The 17320-nt window shown below is 38.9% G+C and overlaps 1 long non-coding RNA gene across 1 annotated transcript in view; it reads left to right on the forward strand.

Moving 5' to 3' along the window:
• The first annotated feature begins 6667 nt into the window (after positions 1-6667).
• The window catches only part of LOC129391522 (uncharacterized), a 153270-nt gene continuing 142617 nt past the window's right edge, over positions 6668-17320 (forward strand). Inside the window, exon 1 of the long non-coding RNA XR_008615782.1 lies at positions 6668-6725. This is a non-coding gene — a long non-coding RNA (uncharacterized lncRNA). The remainder of the gene's footprint in view (positions 6726-17320) is intronic.

Below are 17320 nucleotides of genomic sequence, written 5' to 3' on the forward strand. Positions count from 1 at the left end.
CCATAAAAGGAAACAAAATTGAGTTATTTGTAGTGAGGTAGATGGACCTAGAGGTTGTCATACAGAGTGAAGTAAGTCAGAAAGAGAAAAACAAATACCATATACTGACATATATATACAGAATCTAAAAAAAAAAAGTCCTGAAAAACCTAGGGGCTGGACAGGAATAAATATACAGACATAGAGAATGGAGTTGAGGCCACGGGGAGGGGAAAGGGTAAGCTGGGATGAAGTGAGAGAGTGGCATGGACATATACACACTACGAAATGTAAAATAGATAGCTAGAGGGAAGCAGTCACAGAGCACAGGGAGATCAGCTCGGTGCTTTGTGACCACCTAGAGAGGTGGGATAGGGAGGGTGGGATGGAGACGCAAGAGGGAGGAGATATGGGGATATATGTATATATATAGCTGATTCACTTTATTATACAGCAGAAACTAACACACCATTGTAACACACTTATACTCCAATAAAGATGTAAAAAAAAAAGCTATGTAAAACTCACCAATACATTTTCAGAATCTCACTGAAATAGTTTCTATCTGGGCTAATACAAATTAAATATAAAAAAGAAAAAAGAAGCAGAGAGCCTTGAAAAGGAAACACATAAGAGAAAGAGGGGAGAGGTTTCAAAGAATTAAGGATCCAAGAGGCATTAGGTTGTCACTAATTTACTGGCAAATTTTATGAAGCTTTTAAAATATAATACATTCTCAATTTTTATGTTTCTTTGAGTGTGCCTATGTGTATGTGTTTGCATAGCTATTGAGTACTTATTACTTGCCACAAATCCTGGTAAGTACTTGGTGTGAACTATCATTTAATATTCACAATCTTATGAGGTAGATACAATTGTTATCTCTTTTCTTACAAATGGGGAACACTAGCAAGTAATGAAACTGGATTTCTAACCCAAATAGCTCACAACTGAGAGCTTAGATTCTTTTTTTAAATTTTATTGAGATATACCTGGCATATAACATTGTATTATATGATTTGATATGTGTGTATATTGCAAAACAATTACCAAAACAAGTTTAGTTAAGATCCATCACCACACACAGTTACAATTTTTTTTTCTTCTAATGAGAATTTTTTAAGATCTATTCTCTCAGCAACTTTCAAATATACAATACAGTATTGTTAATTATAGTCACCATGCTGTATGTTACATCCTGAGGACTTGTTTATCAAATAACTGGATGTTTATACCTTTTGACCATCTTTACCCATTTTGCCCACCCCCTACTCCCCATATCTGGCAACTACCAATCTCTTCTCTGAATCTATCAGTTCGGGTGTTTTTTAGATTCCACATATAAGTGAGATCGTACAGTATTTTTCTTTGTCTGTCTGAGTTATTTCACTTAGAATAATGCCTTCAAAGCCCATCCATGTTGTTGCAAATGGCAGGACTTTTTTTTTCTTTTTATGGCTGAATAATATTCCATGCTTTCTTTATCCATTCATTCATCATGTACACTTAAGTTGTATCCATGTCCTGGCTATTTAAAATAATGCTGTAATAAACATAGGGGTGCAGATGTCATTTCAAGATAGTGATTTATTTTCCTTCAGATAAATACCAGAGTGGGATTGCTAGATTGCTATTTTCAGTTTTGGGGGGAAGCTTCAAACTGCTTTCCATTGTGGCGGCACCAATTTATGTTCCCACCAACAGTGCACAAGGGTTCCCCTTCCCCCACATCCTCCTCAACACTTTCTATTTCTTATCTTTCTGATAATAACCATTCTAACAGGTGTGAAGAAGTGGTATCTCATTGTGGTTTTGATTAGTATTTCCCTGATGATTAGTTATGCTGAGCGCCTTTTCATGTACCTGTTGTCCATTTTGTCTTTTTTCTTTGGAAAAATGTCTAGCTCCTCTGCCCTTTTTTTTTTTTTTTTTTTTTTTTTTCAGTACGCGGGCCTCTCACTGTTGTGGCCTCTCCCGTTGCGGAGCACAGGCTCCAGACGCGCAGGCTCAGCGGCCATGGCTCACGGGCCCAGCCGTTCTGCGGCATGTGGGATCTTCCCGGACCGGGGCACGAACCCGTGTCCCCTGCATCGGCAGGCGGACTCTCAACCACTGTGCCACCAGGGAAGCCCTACAAATTCAACTTTATTCAGTCATCTCAGAAAGGTCAAGGGCTATAGTATGTAATCTGTTAGAAAGCAAGCCCTTTTGGAAATGGGATTAGCAAAGGATGTGACAAATTGATTCAAAGGGAACACCAAACTTTATTTCTGAATTTTCTGTAACCTGTAGCCTTAGAGTGAAAAGCTTGACAGTTCTTTTATACTTAGACTGTCAAAGCCATCATTGCACCCAACGTCGGTAGTTCATGGTCATTTCTAGCTAGCAACAATATCACGAGCTCAAGTCAGCTATTTGGGAAGGTTTAAACTTGATTAAAAACGATTAAAGAAATATCACCTGGGGGGGAAAATGGTGCAGAATTTCACACATATTCTCCAGTGAGAGTTGGTGTAAGTCATTTTGAGTGGCCTCAGCCTGCAGAGGCTTGAAGCAGGATTTTGGTTCCCCAGCCAGATACTGAAGTCAGGCTGTGGCAGTGAGAACGCTGAATCCTGACCACTAGACCAGTGGCCAGTGACAAGGCCCTGGCCCATTGGCTTTGTAGAAATGAATTCCCTCAAAAGGACGGAAAGTAGTGAAACAAGTAAAGTGTTTACTAGGAGGAAAAAAGACATGTGTGAATAGACTCACACATGCAGGCTCAGAGGGAGAGTCACGCCCTCATAGTAGTTTGAATCACTTATATGGGGCATTTGTTCCAGGTTTCCTCTGGCCAATCATCTTGCTTTGCCTGGTTCTAAGTCCGTATTTGGTTTATCTCAGGGTCCTCCCATGTGTGCATGCACATCTCTTAGCCAAGATGGATTCTAGCAAAGAGGCCTATGGGGTGGTGCCCCCCCCCACTTTGACCTCCAAGGAGGCTTTCTGCACATGTGTAGTAGGGAAGGTCTCCTTGACTTTGAGAATGAGGAATATGTGGTCTCTTTCTCTCTTATCTGGGCAGGGCCCAGCCTTCTCCTTGCTCCTGCTATTATCTTCATCTTGGAGTATCTGTCCACAGGGGACAGACTCCAGCTACTCAGCCTGGGGCCCATCTATCTCCTGTCTCATAAAGATATAAGAAAATAGCCATAATGATAATGCCTATATGAAGATAGAAACGCTAACTCATTTTATCTCAGGAAATAAACATTAAACAACTGATATCCTCAAATAATTATATTAGGCACTGTGGAGTTAAAGACATATTAAAGATAAAAGGTATGCATAGATGTATCAACCCACAGTGTTTCCCTTCTAGAAGAATAAAAAAACATCTGAAATTGGATTATAGCAATCACTGGTTAAATCTTGTAAGAGACTTCCCTTTGCACTTAAAGTAGATGTGAACTCTTTAGCAGACTGTTGAATGATGTTGTCCTGCCTTCCTTTCCACACGGATGCAGTTCTACTTTTCCAGTCCATTGGTTCACTCTCAAAGCATTTTGACCTCAGGGCACCACTGCAAAACCCTGTGGGGCTCCATTCACACAGACAACGGCACAGCTTTATACTGCATCCTTGAATGACCTTCTTTTAATTCTTGGAAAATAGTCTTTTTTTGCTTCAAAACATTTGCCTGTGATTTTCCTTCTGCTTAGAATGTTGTTCCTCTACATTCCCATTCTTTACTTGGCTAATTTCTTTTCATCTTGATGTCTTGGCTGACAGTTTATTTCCTCACCAAGGCCAACTCTGAATTTTCACCCCCTCCACCCCACCCACATACACAATATGATCTTTCTTTATTGTCTCCTGTACCCCATGCTTTTGCTTCACAGAACTAGTTAAAATGTATAAGCATATATTTATTTTGAGTTTTCTTAACACAAGTAAATTGTATGTTTTTTGAGAGCAAGGATCATGTTTACTTTGTTTTATAGTCCAGATGCCTAGCAAAGTCCTTGCCATTTACTAGGCCCAGACTTAATAAAATATTAATTATAAACTATTGAATGGATAAAAAAGTGAAAAGAGGGCTTCCCTGGTGGCACAGTGGTTGCGCGTCCGCCTGCCGATGCAGGGTAACCGGGTTCGCGCCCCGGTCTGGGAGGATCCCACATGCCGCGAAGCGGCTGGGCCCGTGAGCCATGGCCGCTGAGCCTGCGCGTCCGGAGCCTGTGCTCCGCAACGGGAGAGGCCACAACAGAGGGAGGCCCGCATACCCAAAAAAAAAAAAAAAAAAAAATTAAAAGAGACATATTACCTAAATAAATGAAGAGGAAACATAATCAGTGATGAGCTAGAGATACAGAGTAAGATTTGCAGGAACTTGGAAGAGTGAGAAATCACTTCTAACTGGAATGAGGGAAAGGACTTCATGAATTTGGTGATAACTGTGATTAAAAAACTAGTTGGGAATTCCCTGGCAGTCTGGTAGTTAGGAGTCGGCATTCTCACTGCCAGGGGCAGTGAGATCACTGGTTGGGGAACTAAGGTCCCGTAAGACGTGTGGCGTGGCCCCCCCAAAAAAGAAAAAAACAACCAAAAAACAAAATAAAAAACCAAAAACCAAGTAGTACTGGGATGATGGAATATACTGAAGTTTAAATAACAAGAACTCTGGAGGCCAAGAGAGCTCTAAATTTAAGCAAGTTGTGTGAATTTGGACAAGTCACTTAAGTCCTCACAGTTGTTTTGTATGTGAAATAGAGGCTGTGATGATTAAAGCACATGAGATAACATTTGGAAACACTCATTCAGTCCCAGGCACAAAGCAGATAGTTGATTCTTGACAACTGTTATCACTATGTAGACATCATTGTGCTTTCTAGATCAACTAGTCAACTAGACAGAGTGAACCAAGGAAGTAGGTGGAAAAGTGAAGGGTATGGGCAATTGGGGATTTGGATTTAACTGGAACTGGAGCTGCCTGAAAGGAAGGAGAAAATTTGATTTGAAAAAATTGTCTTCAGATATACTTACTCTGAGGTTAGTGGGGAGTCATGAAAGGCTTCTGGTTGAGAGGGCGAAATGATCAGAATCAGGTTTCAGGAGTGTTGATTTGGCAGCTGGGTTGGGGAGAACTGAAAGAAGGGAGAAACCACTTTGAGTTGCTATGGCAATGGTGGAAGGAAGATTCTATGAGTGGCATTAAATTGAGGGAATTCAGAGTAGAGAGAGAGAAACATTTGGAAGCAGTTTGCTGGAATGCTCTTTGTTGAATGAATTTTTAAGTATTAAATGACCTGAGAATTTGAGGACCTAGAGGCAGGTTGGAATTTCCTCCAGAGCTAAATCATACTGGAGCAATTTGACAATATCAATTAAAATATATTAAAAACTTAAGAATTTCTTTTGGTGTCTCTATTTTGGGAAACACATGCAAAAATATATTCAAATTAGCTAACTGGCAGTGATATTCAGATATTTACATATATTTTAGATAAATAGGTTACTACTAAAGCAGGAATTGGGATGAAAAGAGAAGAATGAGAGATGTTCACACATTCATCGTAATGCTACCTTCCTCTCCAAGACAAATTCACATCTACATGTCCATATACAGTATCTGTATGTCTGCATCTAAAACTGTATCTGTGTCTATATTTTAAATATATTTCTACAACTGCCATTGGAGTTTAATGACGATAATCTATAGCACTAATTTGGACCATGCTTTTAACGGAAAGCAATTTGTCTCTATACATCCATAGTCTTAAAAATCTGATAGCATGTCCTTTAAGACAGGATCCATGGCTGAATCCCATTAGCTGCCAACCCTAGCACCACACCTAGCACCGATACCCAGATAAAAGTGAGTATCTGTTGAATAAATAAATGAATTAGGACTTCCCTGGTGGCACAATGGTTAAGAATCTGCCTGCCACTGCAGGGGACACAAGTTTGCTCCCTGCCGGGGGAAGACCCCACATGTCGCAGAGAAACTAAGTCCGTGTGCCACAACTACTGAGCCTGTGCTCTAGAACCCACAAGCCACAACTGCTGAAGCCCGCATGCCTAGAGCCTGTGCTCTGCAACAAGAGAAGCCACCGCGATGAGAAGCCCGCTCACCGCAAACCGCAACTAGAGAAAGCCTGCATGCAGCAACGAAGACCCAACGCAGCCAAAAATAAATAAATTTATTTTAAAAAGTGAATTAGTAAATAAAACTCTGATACTTTAACCCCAGTTCTCAGATTTCACTGTGAATAAGTAGTTCAAAATATGGGGAAGAGAACTTTAGAATTTAAAAATTTTAGAACTTTTGGAGAGTTTAACACTAGTTTGTAAGAATGATAACTTGGTAAAAGCATAAATACATTATCATCAATTAATGGTTAGGTAACTTATGGCATGGCAACTCATTTGAAAACAATAGAATATTTTACCAACAAAATCTATAAAGTTTAGAACAACTTGTTAAAATGTTAAGTGGAAAAGCTACATACTAGGTTTTAGATGCAGAATGAGTCTAAGTAAGACGTACGAATAAAAAACCGAATAAAAAAACGAAGAAAAAATAGGGAAAGTCATGCAACTCAGGTTAACAATGCTTTTTTCTTTCCTTCCTGCAGAGGGCGCCGCACTGGGACCAGCTGCCCTCACTCCGCCGGGTCAGCCCCCCGACCCAGTCCAACTCCGCTCGCGCCCATGGCGGCGCCCGAAGGCTCGGCGACGGCCGCTGCTCCTGTTGCTGCTTGGTGAGTGGACCGGCCGGGGGCTGAAGTCTGGGGGGCTGGGAGACTGAGTGGCCGGGCCGGGGGCTGAAGTCTGGAGGGCTGGGAGACTGAGTGGCCGGGCCGGGCTTGGGTGAGGGGCTGCGCGGGTCCCAAGAGTTGCGGGGCAGCTTGACCGGCCGGCGGGCACCGCGCGCGGCCCGGGAGCTGCGGGCTGGGGTCTGGCCGGGCCCGGGGGCTCCTGGGGACGGCGGGCCCGCGGGTCGTCCCGCACTGGCCTAGTCGGTTGCCTGGGGGAGGTAGGCTGTGGACGAGGGCGGGCCCGGCGAGGCCCTCGGGTCCCGGCACTCGTGTTCTGGGGTCAGTGGCAGTGATTTGGTGGTTTCTGAGCGGCGTGCTTCGCGCCTTGACCTTGGGGCCCCGGTAGCGGCGAAGGGCGGCGTGCGGCCGTGTAGCCAGGGACACAGGACCCGGTGGGGAGACCAGGGCGGCGCGGCCTTTCGAGGTTGCCCTTCGTGCTTTAACCTTCGCCCCTTGCAGAACGGCATGGCGCTCGGATGCTTGTGTTTCTGTTGCTGTGAATTGTAATGAGATTATAATGACTTAAAGTTACCCTTAAGAGTTTTGGGCTGCCCGCAGTGGACAAAAGGAGAGGTGGGCTGGGCCTGGCCTCGCAATGGCCCTGTTCATTTCTAGTGAGTCGTCGTAAGGAGCGCTGCCCCTGTTCTGCGGCTGCTGGGCCCCGGGAGTCTAGGGAGGGCTGCATCAGTCCACAGAACTCGGGAGCAGGCCGTGGGTGCAGGTGTTTCACCCATTGAGGAATCCTGCTCTCAGGTGTTTGTCCTAATGAGAAAGGAACAGACCTAAACGGGAATCCCTTTATGGTTTGATCCTAGGGCTATTTAGAGCTCTCCCTGGCACTCTTTCTCACCCGGTCCCCAGAGATACGGGAAGATTAAGTGCCAGGATCTGAAAAGTCATACCAGAGAAAACTCGTAGGAGCTCACTCGAGTTCAGTAGACACAGAAACACATGCCCACACGCGCCTGCCGCAAATTCTCTAAACATCTCTAAGTTTCATCCTACTCTGAAGTTCTATCATGGTGACAGAATGGATTTTGGTTTCAGGTTTTCGTTTTGCCTGTTGTGTAAAATGAGTTCTTGAGCTGCAGGAACAGCCACAAGGGGTGACCTTATTCTAGCGGCAACCTTGCTCTTCCTCAGCAGGTGTAATTAGTTAGGAGAGGAGCTGCTAGACCAAGTCTTGTTGCGTCGGAAGGACTCATTGTTCTTTTTTTATTAAAATTTTTTTTTAAATTGAAGTATAGTTGATTTAGAATCTTGTGTTAATTACTGCTGTACAGCAAAGTGATTCAGTTATACATAGACATACATTTTTTTAAATATATTCTTTTCCATTGTGGTTTATCACAGGATATTGAATACAGTTCCCTGTGCTATGCAGTAGGACCTTGTCGTTTATCCATTCCATTAAAAGCTTACATATGCTAACCCCAACCTCCCTCTTCATCCCTCCCCCAACCCCCTCCCTCTTGGCAACCACCAGTCTGTCCTCTATATCTTGGATTCTGATTCTGTTTCATAGATAGGTTCATTGTGTCATATTTTAGATTCCACATAGAAGTGATATAATATGGTATTTGTCTTTCTCTTTTTGGCTTACTTCACTTAGTATGATAATCTCTAGTTGCATCCATGTTGCTGCAAATGGCATTATTTTGTTCTTTTTTATGGCTGAGTAGTATTCCATTGTATATATGTACCACATCTTCTTTATCCATTCATCTGTCGATGGACATTTAGGTTGTTTCCATGTCTTGGTAATTGTGAATAGTGCTGCTATGAACATAGGGGTGCATGTATCTTTTTGAATTATAGTTTTGTCTAGATATATGCCCAGGAGCAGTTTTGCTGGATCATATGGTAATTCTATTTTTAGTTTTCTGAGGAACTTCCATACTGTTTTCCACCCTGGTTGCACCAGCTTACATTCCCACCAACAGTGTAGGAAGCTTCCCTTTTCTCTACACCCTCTCCAGCATTTATTGTTTGTAGGCTTTTTAATGATGGCCATTCTGACCGGTGTGAGGTGGTACCTCATTGTAGTTTTGATTTGCATTTCTCTAATGATTAGTGATGTTGAGCATCTTTTCATGTGCCTGTTGGCCATCTGTATTTCTTCTTTGGAGACATGTCTACTTAGGTCTTCAGCCCATTTTTTGATTGCGTTTTTTTTTTTTTTTTTGCTGTTGATCATTGTTCTTTATTAGAAGAGCTCACATGCATTAGAACTTTCATATTTTGTTTCATGTTTTAAAAACTCACCTGAATGAAGTGAAAAATCTGTAACTTTCCTACACTGATAGCTTGGAGTATTGTGCATGTAATAAGCTTTTAATGTACATTCCACCATATCTTTAAAGTTTTATATTCAATTAAAAATCCAACTTAAAAAAAAACTACAATGCTTTTTCTGGGAGGGTGGGAGATGAGCCTAAGTGTAATTAATGATTATATTTTATATTTTTAATTTTCCAAAACTTCAGTAATAACTGTGCATTCCTTTATTATAAAAAATATACCTTACTTTAAAAGCCAACATCATCAGCAAAACCAACACATTTCTCAAATATAAATCCCACCAAGGAAAGGCTTGATATTGGGGTACTTATCACTATTCTGATTTCTGTAGGATGTTCACGTCAAAGTTTTAGGGTGTTGTGTGAGAGGACCTGTCCTTGGTAAACAACATTGAAAAATGCTGGGTTAATTAAAGCTTGGGAGTATTCTTCAGTGTAGCACTTTTCCAAGCATTCAGTATGCTTGTGTGTATTTTGCACTTATATGATTATAATCACTCTGGAAAACATTTCCAAATCTTTCTTACCCTAGCCAACTTTCTCATATGTAATAACTGTAATGCAATTAATAATGACAATTATTGAGTCCTTACTACCTTACTACATGTCAGGTAAAATGGTAAGGATATTTACACATATAATGACACTTAATACTTGCAACAATTCTATTAGTCAGGCATCACTATCATACCCATTATATGGATGAGGAAACTGAGATTATGAATTTCCCAAAATCTACATAGCAAGTAGCAGAAACAGATCCTGAATCCAGTTCCTGTGTTTTTGCACAGTACCAGATCTGCTTCCCATATTATACAAAAATGAGCTTGCTGTATTCAAGACACACTAATACAAGTATCCTATAAAAATATTAAGTACTCAAGATGAAGAGTCCAAAACTGATTTTTCTTTTTATGGACTCACACTGCTGCAATGCACCAAAGAACAGAATGTGTCTGACTTTCACTAACAATAGAGTCAGGTCATATCTTTAATCTTCAAACAAATGTTTAAGCCAAAGTATATTTTTGACATTTTAATTTATTATCTGTGTTTCAAATGGAAAAGAGATTTAAGTGCTGTTAGAGATAATTTGATTTGTGCTTTGGATAGCAAATGCAGTATCAGTCATTTAAACATTTTCCTATAGCTCTTTCCTAGATATTTGCTGTCAGGATGAAATGAATAAACAAATATGCAATTTGAATATAATAGCACTTATATCATGGTGAAAGACATATGGTCATATGTGAGAGAAAAAGATGTAGTTTTACTTTCCAAAGCAGCTGAGAAAAACCTGCTGGCTCTAAATGTTTGTCATTTCTGTGATATTTCACTTTGTGGGTGTGTATGTACTTAATCGTAACCTGTTGGAATTTAGCTTAGTATCATGGCAAATTTAAAAAAAAATCTTCCATTTCAATGAAGCCTCATTTTAACTCCCATAAATAGTTTGTGTCCAATATATGCACAGCTACAAAGAAAAAGGCACAGTTTAAGCCTTCAGACTCTTACTGAAAGGAATTTATTCTGAAACCAGAAGAAAGAAATGGTACAGTAGAATCTGTTCTGTGGAAGACTGGCATCTTGCCACAGTTCAGATTGTGGGGAGGCCTGAGTAATAGCTAAGGTTTCCGTAAGTATTCTCTTCATGGAATATAAACTTGAGGTATGGAATCCAATTCAATCAGAATTTATTTAGGAATGACCACATGGCCAGAGGCAGTGAGGGGATGAGGGAAACAGCTTTGCACAGGCTGGAGCCAGGTAGACCTGGGTCATCCCTGTTCCATGGCCTTTAGTAGCCCTCAAAGCTTCTGTTTCTTCATCTGTCTGATGTAGAAGTTGTGTTATCTGTATCTAATGTCATAATGTGTCTGAGATGGATGGCACAGTGTTTGCTATAGAGTAAATAATTTTGATGCCTCCTCCCAAATGCCTTGAACCCTCCACACTGGGATGGATTTTGTAGGTGACACAGAGAAAACTGTCAGATGCGATCACTGGGTTGTCAGTTCTTCCAGAGTAAGGCTCAGCATTGTATTTAATCTTGACAACTCTCAAGGCACAGCAAGACTTAAAAGCCCTTAATCAGAGACAGTGGACACCACTATCAGGTTTCTAGATAGAGAAAAGTAAAGGAAGGGAAATAATGTGGTAATAACATACATATTTAAATTTTATTTAAATTCAAAATGTAAATAATGAATTGTTGATAATAAATGTAAATAACAGACTCTGAGGCAAGCAGTCTGGGTTCATACCCAGAGCTACCATATACATGCTGTGTGACCTTGGGCAACTCACTTGACCTCCCTGTGCCTCATCTTTCCAGAATTACATAGACTATAAATATAAGTTCAAAAAAATTAAGGAATGATGTAAAATATTTCACATCAATACCCAAAAAAGAGTTTGGGTATTTGTCTAAATAAATAAGTGTGGGTATCAAATAGATTGAGGGTTTAGATTCTATTAGATGCAATTAAAGAATTTTATTTTAAAATGTCTATTTATGATATGCTAGAAATTACATATTTTACAACTAATTATAATAAAAAGTTTTATATGTCAACTCTAAATATGTAAAGAGGTACATAGTTTTTCAACATATTTTTAGGGGTAAAAAAAGCACAAATTTTAAAGATCATGGATGTAAATTTCTCACTTCCTAAAATAGTTATAAAATGAAAATTAATTTTTGGTGTATAGCTATTGTGGTTATATGAAGCATATAAAAATATATTATCTTTATTAACAATTAAGATAAAGATTCTTAGAATCTGTAAGTAGAAATTTTCAATTAAGATTTGATACAAAATTTTATGAAATCCCAAATAAACTAGTGGCTATTTTCGGTCACAGTACCTCTAGAGTAGTAAGCAACATCTGAAATGTAAAATTCAAAAACATCTCAAAAAGGTTTGACAAGAAATTGTATATTCAACAGATTTAAGGTATCATTTTGGCATTATATTCCACTGAAAATAGCAGAGCAATCAAATTATGCAGCATTTTTAAGATCCACATTAGTGATTTGGTGCTATTTTCCTGTCAGTTTGATTCTCAAACTTTCATATTACTAACAGCCTAAAATTGATGAATCATGGATAATGGAATAATTGTCTTTTCACTGAAAAAAAAAAAAAACCCCAAAACCGCTAACATTTCAAACACCAAACTTTTGGGGTGGGGGGATGTTAATGATTCAGTTTGTCATCACCTGCATCCAGAAGGTAATTTCTATTTCTTCACATCTAAAAGATCCACACATTCCAAGCAGGAAAAATGACAAAGAAGGTCACACAGAGGTGAAACCACAGCACCTTTCCACGTCTGTCTCAAATGTAACAACAGCAGATTGAATGCATAAAGAAAGAAGAAAATATATTTTCAACTATTAAGAATGGTTACATTGAGGGGGAAAAAACCTAAACAAGTTCATTAGAAAAAAAGTTTCTCATTTTCTCCATATACTTGTGAATCTTTTACAATAAGTTATTCATGTATTGTGTGAATAAAATAATATGAAAAAATACCCTTAACTCAGAATAAGAGCGGGAACTTGTCCAAATTTCCTTTATGGTGATTTTACTTCCTTTCTTCTTTTGAAATCAATCACAATATTACTTAATTTGCTGTGCTGTTTTATGGTTTAACAAGGTTTTCACATGTTTTCTCAGTTGATCTTTATAACACTCTTATAGGCAGGTGTTAATATCCCTACTTAACAGATGAGAAAACAGGATTAGAGAGGCAGATTGATTTTCCTGTGGATATATAGCTAGTAGTTATAAACCTAATCTATCATTACCAAATTCAGAACTTTTTTCTCTAACAGAATAGAGTATCCATCTTCAAAATGGAAGAAAGCCTAACTCATAAAACAGAGAGCGAAAGGGGGGTTATCAGTGTCTGGGGGTGGGGGGATTTGGGGAGATGTGGTTTAAGGGTACAAACTTGCAACTAGTAGATAAATAAATTCTGGAGATCTAATGCACAGAATAATGATTATAGTAAAAAATGCTGTATTATAAACTTCAAAGTTGCTAACAGACTAGATCTTAATTGGGCTCACCATAAAAAAGATATAATAATTATGTGAAATGATAGAGGTGTTAGCTAATGCTACGGTGGTAATCATATTGCAATATATAAATGTATCAAACTAACATGTACACTTTAAACTTACATAATGTTCTATGTCACTTATGTCTCAATAAAAACATTTTTTAAATGGAAAAAAAATAGGAAAAATAGAGCTATTGCCCACGATTCCAGTTTCTCCACAGGATTTTTCAAACTAATTTTCAGTCTCTCATACTCTGGTTCAATATTCAAGTGTCAGTCATGTTAAGGCATCTGGATAAGAGTGTAAAAGGAAAGTAAGATCTCATCTGTACTTAGATTTTAAGAACTAGAGAAATATTTTAAGAATGACTTCAGCATTTCGATATTTCAGAAGGTACTTGGAATTTTGCTGTGAAGTCAATATGTTAAAATACAACAAGCAAAGTCTTTAGGAAATTAGCTTGACTGCTGTCATGTTTAAAAAAAATAACAATATTGAGCAATAGTTAGGATTTTGTTTTAAGCTCAGGGCCATCAACTTTCCTGTTATTTTTAGTGACTTCAGTACCTGAAGTAGTCAATGAATTATTCATAGCTATAAGGAAATGGCTGTATCTTCTGGTTGGTGTTTTAAAATGACAGATTCTAGAATGTTTGCTACAGCTGAGAATGTCAGCTATGGATAGGGCAGCAGTAATGCCACCAATTTCCAGCTCTTCTCTCAATAACTGGGAAGCACGCATGTCATTTTGTCAGGGAGACGTTTCTTTTTTTTTTTTTTTTCCCTCATATATTCTTTTTTTTTTTTTTTTTTTTTTTTTTGCGGTACGCGGGCCTCTCTCTGTTGTGGCCTCTCCCGTTGGGGAGCACAGGCTCCGAACGCGCAGGCTCAGCGGCCATGGCTCACGGGCCCAGCCGCTCCGCGGCATGTGGGATCCTTGAGTTTATTCTTGTGTGTGGTGTTAGGGATTGTTCTAATTTCATACTTTTACATGTAGCTGTCCAGTTTTCCCAGCACCACTTATTGAAGAGGCTGTCTTTTCTCCACTGTATATCCTTCCCTCCTTTATCAAAGATAAGGTGACCATATGTGTGTGGGTTTATCTCTGGGCTTTCTATCCTGTTCCATTGATCTATATTTCTGTTTTTGTGCCAGTACCATACTGTCTTGATTACTGATAGTATACATAGAGAATCCTAAGGATGCTACCAGGAAACTACTAGAGCTAATCAATGAATTTGGTAAAGTAGCAGGATACAAAATTAATGCACAGAAATCTCTGGCATTCTTATACACTAATGATGAAAAATCTGAGAGTGAAATTAAGAAAACACTCCCATTTACCATTGCAACAAAAAGAATAAAATATCTAGGAATAAACCTACCTAAGGAGACAAAAGACTTGTATGCAGAAAATTATAAGACACTGATGAAAGAAATTAAAGATGATACAAATAGATGGAGAGATATACCATGTTCTTGGATTGGAAGAATCAACATTGTGAAAATGACTCTACTACCCAAAGCAATCTACAGATTCAATTCAATCCCTATCAAACTACCACTGGCATTTTTCACAGAAGTAGAACAAAAAATTTCACAATTTGTATGGAAACACAAAAGACCCCGAATAGCCAAAGCAGTCTTGAGAACGAAAAATGGAGCTGGAGGAATCAGGCTCCCTGACTTCCGATTATACTACAAGGTTACAGTAATCAAGACAGTATGGTACTGGCACAAAAACAGAAATACAGATCAATGGAACAGGATAGAAATCCCAGAGATAAACCCACACACATATGGTCACCTTATCTTTGATAAAGGAGGGAAGGATATACAGTGGAGAAAAGACAGCCTCTTCAATAAGTGGTGCTGGGAAAACTGGACAGCTACATGTAAAAGTAGGAAATTAGAACACTCCCTAACCCCACACACAAGAATAAACTCAAAATGGGTTAAAGACCTACATGTAAGGCCAGACACTATCAAACTCTTAGAGGAAAACATAGGCAGAACACTCTATGACATAAATCACAGCAAGATCCTTTTTGACCCATCTCCTAGAGAAATGGAAATAAAAACAAAAATAAACAAATGGGACCTAATGAAACTTAAAAGCTTTTGCACAGCAAAGGATACCATAAACAAGACCAAAAGACAACCCTCAGAATGGGAGAAAATATTTGCAAATGAAGCAACTGACAAAGGATTAATCTCCAAAATTTACAAGCAGCTCATGCAGCTCAATAACAAAAAAACAAACAACCCAATCCAAAAATGGGCAGAAGACATAAATAGACATTTCTCCAAAGGGAGACGTTTCTAACCACCAATACAAGTGGCACTAAAAACACAAGGGAGGGACTTTCCTGGCGGTCCAGTGGTGAAGACTTAGCCTTCCAATTCAGAGGGTATGGGTTCGATCCCTGGTTGGGGAGCTAAGATCCCGCATGCCTTGGGGCCAAAAAACCAAAACATAAAACATAAGCAGTATTGTAACAAATTCAATAAAGACTTTAAAAATGGTTCATGTCAAAAAAAAAAAAGAAAAGAAAACACAAGGGAGCTAATAGTTCAGAGGTGGGATAGTTATCATCATCATTTCAATTTTGGGGCTCCGTCTTTTAGCACTCATTTTTGGATGTGGTCTTTTTAAGTCACCTGATCTTGCAATTTTTAAATTTGAAAGATGAATATACCTGTCAGAGAGTGTTGCTGTGAGAAAGTGATCAGGATTGAAAGATGGGTCTCAAAATTATATGACACCCATCTTGCTAATTACTAGTAAGCACCTGTAATTATAGTATTGAGAGAAACTCAACACCCCACCAGTGTGGCTTCTGTTCCACGTATAGGCAGAGTCCTACACTCTAATGAGCTCTGTTATGAGACAAGAAAGTCAGAATAAAGGAGATAGAGTTGGGATACATTCCAATACATTATTAATATAGCCGAGAGATGACCAATATTCAAAAATTTGAAAATGCTTGGATATTATTCTGTATATGCATGGGAATTTATGCAAAAATATTTGGAGAGAGTATCTTTTGTTACTACCCTATGTAGAGAATAGAATATAATTACATATGTTATTAATTTTGATAACCATTTATTTCTGTCCTACTTTTTAATAATTGGGAGCTCAGTGTCAACAAGAAGTAAGGTTAATTGAAACAGATATTTAACTTCTAGGGAGACTTATTAGTGTAAGGAAGAGAGAAAAGGACTATATGGGAAGAAAGAATAGGTATTTTCAGATTATTTTAATAGTTTTGTAATATTCAGAAATATTTTTAAAAGACCCATTAATTCTAACACTTAACATTTCTTTTAGGTAACCCTGATTGAGTCTTGACTTATTTGCCTAGATGTTTGTGACAAAAGGATCATTATGTTCTTTCCTTCTGTGTCACAATTTCTACATAATGGCTGTTTTATTTTGAATGAATTAATAAGGTGGCTTTCACAGGAATATCACTAATATACTTAAAAGCACCTTTCACAGCATCAGAACAATGCCTCCAATTCAGCTCGTAATTGTCGTCCCCACCCCTCTGCATCCCACCCCCTTCAACTTTCACTCTTACAATTCCTAATGGTAGTTTTCCTGAACACTGCCTGTGAACTTAAGTGAAAGAAAATTTATGTCAGGATGTTCTGCTGACATAATATATGCCCAGGAGAGATGCAATCTACCAGGTAGGAAAGGAGTGCAAGAAGTTAAGTGAAGAACAGGGCTGCTGACATTCTGAGTTTCATAAGCCAAGTTAACAACTTCTTGAACTCACCTTAATAAGTTTACATGTCAATCTTCTTCCTTCTAGATTTTATACCAGTTCAGCCAGCTTCCAACACATACACTCAAGAAAGATTCCTGTATATTCCAACCTACCCTGTGAACAATCTACAATCCACGTTGTCATTAATGTGTGTGAATAAGATTTCAGAATTACAGGTGATGAAATGGTGGTCGTAATAATAGATGCTTTGTAGAAGCTTGAAAGTAGGGAGGCTTTGATGGTGAGGGAGCAGGAGAAAGAATTAACATTGCACACTAATTTAATGAAGCCGGAGTTATCTTTTTTTTTTTTTTTTTTTTTTTTTTGTGGTACGCGGGCCTCTCACTGTTGTGGCCTCTCCCGTTGCGGAGCACAGGCTCCGGACGC

This window comes from Physeter macrocephalus, chromosome 18 (assembly GCF_002837175.3).
Source record: "Physeter macrocephalus isolate SW-GA chromosome 18, ASM283717v5, whole genome shotgun sequence".
NCBI classification, from domain to species: domain Eukaryota; kingdom Metazoa; phylum Chordata; class Mammalia; order Artiodactyla; family Physeteridae; genus Physeter; species Physeter macrocephalus.